Source organism: Chiloscyllium plagiosum, chromosome 15 (genome assembly GCF_004010195.1).
Source record: "Chiloscyllium plagiosum isolate BGI_BamShark_2017 chromosome 15, ASM401019v2, whole genome shotgun sequence".
Classification (NCBI taxonomy): Eukaryota; Metazoa; Chordata; class Chondrichthyes; order Orectolobiformes; family Hemiscylliidae; genus Chiloscyllium; species Chiloscyllium plagiosum.
In genome coordinates this window covers 44639753-44645759 of record NC_057724.1, presented here as the reverse complement: position 1 = coordinate 44645759, position 6007 = coordinate 44639753, and the positions used below count along the sequence as shown (strand labels likewise).

The 6007-nt window shown below is 41.9% G+C and overlaps 1 protein-coding gene across 3 annotated transcripts in view; it reads left to right on the top strand.

The window, feature by feature from the left end:
* The window catches only part of LOC122557273 (serine protease 23-like), a 105825-nt gene that overhangs the window by 93165 nt on the left and 6653 nt on the right, over window positions 1-6007 (top strand). The gene's annotated exons all lie outside the window — the stretch shown is intronic.

Below are 6007 nucleotides of genomic sequence, written 5' to 3'. Positions count from 1 at the left end.
GCTGCATCAATCTCAGTTGCACCATGTGTAGCCATATTGCATGTGTAGCAAGCAAACAGCCATGTTTCAAAGCCTTAGTGGAATAAAGGAAAGATAAAACCACCATTGTCCTTTTGATGGTGGTTTAACCTTAGAATCCATATACTTCAGGCAAGGGGAGAGACCTTTAGTGTAAGCTAAGCCAGTGTGGGAATCGAATCCATGCTGTTGCAATCACTGATTGTAAACCAACTGTCTAGCCAACTGAGCTAACCAACAATCCCATCACCACTCCTCTGCCACAGCCACTAAGGGAGCAGTTTTCATTGAAATCCATGGAGACATCCACCAGTCAGAGGACAACCTCTCATACCAACCAAAAGAATTGGTCACAGTTAGGCATTTTGGCAAAGTGACCTTGGTCAAGAAGTCCACACCTCTGCAATCCAGAGACAATCCAGGGCAATGGTTAGTTCCATGGCTCCATAACAGTCAATCTCGGGATCACATTAGTGCAGTCAGAAAAATGTACAGGCATCAGTCACAGACCTGGGTACCTCTCTGGGGCTGTCCAGTCAGACCACTCAAAAGGGTGGGCCACATTCAGTCTATTGAGTCTGTCCATGGAGACTAAAGAGAAAGATGTGTGTGTGTGTGTGGGTGGGGGAGGGGGTGCAGTGGGGGGGAAGGGAGTAGGGATGTGCTGTGTGGGAAGGGCATTCAGGAGCCTATTCATTAGGATTGGGGGCTGCAGGCTGGTGGATAACAGTTGTAAGAGGAAGGCTACTGCATTTGTAAGAGAGTGTAGAGGTAAAACATGGTTGAGAACAGACTAATGCAAGAGGAAGGTTTGGTCATTATCATGAGCACCCTGACTTCAAGGTAGTGGATGGAAACAGTGCAAGCCCGCACCTGGCGCAGTCACCTCTAAACACCTCTAAACACCTTTCCTGAAGAAGGGCCTGTGCCCGAAACGTCGAATCTCCTGTTCCCTGGATGCTGCCTGACCTGCTGTGCTGTTCCAGCAATAAAGTTTCAACTCTAAACACCAAGGGCTGGGGATGAAGATGGGCAGGTGCAGACTCAAGTAGATTGTTTGGGTGGGGACCTGAGGAGGTGTGAAGCCTATGGGTTATTGTAAGCACTATTAGTAAGGGAATGTAGAGTTTAGAGTCTCACCAACCTGAGGAGCTAGACTCTTCAAGCCACCGACCAAAGAATGTTCATTGTCATCTTCTATCATACTGGACATCAAAAGCACACAATGGGGAGAAAATGGCTAGGTCACACTGAGTGGGCAGGGTAAGTGTCTTGGCCTGAGGGAAGTGGGTGCAAGCCATATTGCACACTGAACTGACCTATACCTGTGCAGGACACTGACCTGTGGGATTTCTCATTCCTGTCATACCTAAGGCTCCCTGTGTGATGCACACCTCTCTGTCCCAGACATCACTGACCCCTTCATTTACATGAAACCCTTTGGACACAGGTCAGGATAAGAATGTGGATAATTTAGCATGTGGGGCAATCATATATCAGCATTCAACAGCAAGCTGTCAACACAGACATTGATCCATGGTATATCCTGTATGGACATGAAGTTGGGCATCATAGTAGAGGAATAATGGTTAATGAGTTTAGTAAGATACAGTGAAAAAACCCTCCAGGCGACAGGGCAAAAAAGATTCATCTCTGCTCAGACTTGGCCAAATGACAATAATTTTCAGCCTGAGTTTTCAAATTCAGAATTATTAATTGAATTTCAATTCCCCCAATGGGAGGATATGACTCCATGCCCCTGGAATATTAACCTGGGCCACTGGATATTTGTGCAGCGATCATGGGCTGACTTTTACCACAAGCCAACTTAGTGCCAATTGTGGTGAGTTCAATGGAAGGTTTTTCTCGATGAGTCCTAGAGAGATATCACTCACTAATGACCCACAGCTTGCCCTATTAGCTATACACTGTGTCTTGGTGGTACAGTGCTCATGCTATGTTCCCTCTCACCAATGGTGGAAGTACTCACAAGTGCAGGACCTCATGGGATTTCTGGCACTAGCTTTCATTGAAGTGAGCAACTCCTGCTGTCCTGCAGGGGGCTTGGCAGGTGATTGCTATTTGGCAAGTAGGTGAATCTTTCTTGGTCACAAAACATTGTTTCTGTCTCCCAGTCATCTGAATTCAATAAATATTTGGAATTAGGAGTTCAATGACGACCATGAAACCATTGCCAATTGTCAGGAAAAGACAATCTGGTTCCCCTTTAGGGAAGGAAATCTGCCATCCTTGCCTGATGTGGCCTACTTGTGACTCCAGACCCACAGCAATGTGGTTGACACTTAAAACATTTGTGATTGTTGTTGCACAATGTGGTGACGAGCACTCTTGGTCAGGATTAGTACTCCACACAGGTGAATGCACAAGGTTCACATACAGTGTGCCCTGATCGTGGGTGTCTTTCGCTGTACTGTGTAGGTGTCTGTTTAATACTATTGTCCTTTTGAAGGGCCAAACATTGTAAGAAAATCACGTGCCCTTCTCATGGAACAAAACAAATACTCCACCAACTCCAGTATGGTGGCTACCATTGTCCTCTCCATTGCACAATAGCTACTTGATTGGTGATGGCAGGGATCAGTGGTCACACTTCAGAGCGAGACATGTACTTAACCTCCAGTCTAGGGACCCCACCCAGATCAACAGATTGCCTTCCTGATGACCCTCTCTGTATTCCCTAACTATTTTGATCATCTACACACACCCAACCAACTGAGTAATTTAACTGACCATCTCCCCATTTTATCCCATGGCCCTGGAACATCAAGTTACCATATCAGACATAGTAGTGCACTGTCCTCCATCCCAGTGAAACCAGGGTGGTACTGACTATCTATGAAAAAACCCCTCCCCCTTATTACACCTTTCCCTCTCGTGCTGTACTTTCTTCCTTGAATGTTGTTATTCCCCCTTCAGTTATCCTCTCTACAACCTGACATACTGCCTCCAATGCCCACAATTAACAAAAAGACTGAGTTCATGACTTAATCAGCAGAAAAAAAAATAATATGCAAGATGCATATACAAGTGTGAGTCCAAAAAGATAAAAGTTGAAAGGATATGTGGATCAGTTTCTGAAATGTTCGCAAAGAACCCACTGCAGTTGTTACTGAATGGCACCAGTCACATTGATCTCAAGTTAAGCAGTCAATTTTTGGTTCCTGGTTTTGCTGTTGTTTGGATTCCTTTCAAATACGATTGAATCCCAGCATTCAGAATGACAGAGAGTCTTCTCTTGTGTTTTGCTTGTAGTGGAGGGATGCTTAAATGGCAATTGACAAAGTTGTAGCCCTCACAGAGCACTAATACACACAGCAGGGTGTCCAGCCAATAACACACATATAGACTAGTGTTGCAGTCAGCTTTTTACCGTTTTTTATGAATATTACTTGAAGGTAAAACAGACATGTCTGCATGAGGAGTTTTTCTGTTGACAGCTAAGGCTAGTCAACCCTTCATTTTCTCTTGTTTGATCTCTAGCCTGTTTGAAGTTTCTCTGACACTTTACAGATGCAACATTTCATTGGCTTCTGAAAGGACTTTACCAGACAGTCACTGAATTTACATCTGCAGGTTTTTTTTCTTCTGTAGCAATCTTTTTGCTTCAAAAAGATAAAATCACAGTGGAAATTAAAAGTCTCTAAATGGGTTCTGATCCATCATTGCAAACAGACCTCTGTGCTTTAAAGGAAAACGTCTTCATAAATCAAGTATTATTTTATCAGATTGGAAGATTAGGTTCCAAGGTTTAGCCTTGAGTGTACATTCACAAATTTAGACCTTAATTCCAAATACTTCGATAGATGGGTTTTCACTGAGCACTATTCTCTGATATTTCCTTGTATTGCTTTGCTTCTTGGAATTATTAATGGGCTTCAGCCCATCTGTATAATATTTTTTAAAGCAGACCTTTTGTAACTAGAGGGAGAAAAACAACCAAAGCAATCTTTCCCTCACACAATTACTCTCATGAGTGACCAGACAGATGTCTTCATTTGGGCAAAACAAGTTTAGCCATAGAGGAAGACATGAGTTGCCTCCAGACCTTTCTTGCACATTGCTGAGCTCAAAGGAAGCATTCTTTCACCTCTCTAAATGGCACAACATGTGGACAGATCAAATCTAATGGGAATTAAAAAGTGAAAACCTATCTTAGGGATGTGGGTCCAATTTCAGCCCAGATTGACCAAACGAAAGGTTCCTTGACACTTGCTTTTGATGACTCAATGTCCCAAATGAAATGAGCTTGAGTAATAAGAAACCGGTTCCCTGTAGACTATAACCATTGCAAAACACTGGCTGTAATTCAGAACCAACTGGCATTCACTTATCTCTTTCATTCCAAGAGCTTACACAGGATAACTTAAGTGGGAAACAGATATGCCATTCTAATCAAGTGTGGGCAACTCGTCTGAAGCCAGGATTCAAACATATCTGACTTTTTTTTTGATCAGACACAAAATATTAGCTTATTAGAAATTACAGGGAGATTCATTGCGCCAAATTTTCATCCATTTGGTGTCAATCCAATTCCTGATCAGGTTTTCTAAAGCTACTAGAAACATTTACCAGCTTTTGTTCAATTTATAATAGAATGACATTGTATAGATATCCATGCAATTTTCTTGGCAAATGGGTGTCTGGGGCTACACTGATACATTTAAAAAGCTCTATACAAGGGTTGATAATAGCATCTTGAATCCATCACCAAACATTTTTTAATAGAAAAACAGAATACGACAGATGGTGAAATAAAACATGTAAAGTTTGAAATACTCAGAAGGTTATGGCAACATCTGTGAAGAAAGAAACATAATTAATATTACATGTGACTTAATCTAAAGTGGGAAAAGTTAAAAATGTATAAGGTTTTTGAAACCTGGCTGGGTGGGCCAAGAGAAAAAAGCAAGTTCTATTAAAGAGTGAAATGCAGTAGAGTTTGAAAGACAGACAAGTTGGTCTTACAGGGCTGAAATGGAGATGAAGAAGGGCTTATGCCTGAAACGTCGATTCTCCTGCTCCTCGGATGCTGCCTGGCCTGCTGTGTTTTTCCAGCACCACATTTTTGAGGCAAAAATGAAACCTAGAAGCAAAAGGTGTGCCTAGAGCATGTCATGCCATAACATGATCAATACAAAAAATAGACAAACAAGGACTCCAAATGCAGCACTTGCTTAATGATTGATCAATGGTTCAATTGGGCAATTTATCTCCCTTGAACCAAAGCCAAGCTTCCCTGCCAAATATAACCCAATTATCCAAGGAGGACAAGGAACCTACCTTTTAATGCCAGGTAACTCTATGGCCAGGATTGTGGTGAAGATCGGGGTTGCCTCTGTGAAGTCCATACCACCTGTCTGGATATGTATCTCTATTGGAAAATCCAAGTTATGTATAAAGCAGGGTTCACATCAAGTGACTTTTCAGGATGAGATGAAATTAGTGGATTACAATGTTTAACAAAATGAATTTATAATCTACTTCTAAACACCAGAAATGATGGACTCACACCAGCTAGCAAAATACTTGCATAGAAAAGCAAACTTAACCAAAATGTCAGTATATTCGGACATACACAATAGTACAGCTGAAAATGTCACTGTTGGCAAGGACATCATGGCTATTTCATAAATAAAATAGGTTATCAGTTTTTAAAATATCATGCCCCATACAGGCAGTGCATTTATTGTTGCTATTTTTATTACGAATATCCACTTAAAACACTAGGACGTGACAGACAAAATAAATTCCTTTAGGCTCCCATCAGAATGAAGTATGAGTGTCCTTGAGTTTGGGCTGGCTATAGCAACAAAATAATTAACTTGGCACATAGACTTTCACAAGGAGCAGCCAAGAGCCTGTAGGCACAAAGGATTCATCTGAGTGAAGGAAAATATTGCACAGTTGCTTTATGGGAAAAGGGTTATATTCACACTGTGTTATCAGGCCTTTTCCCAGAGCTTTGCTT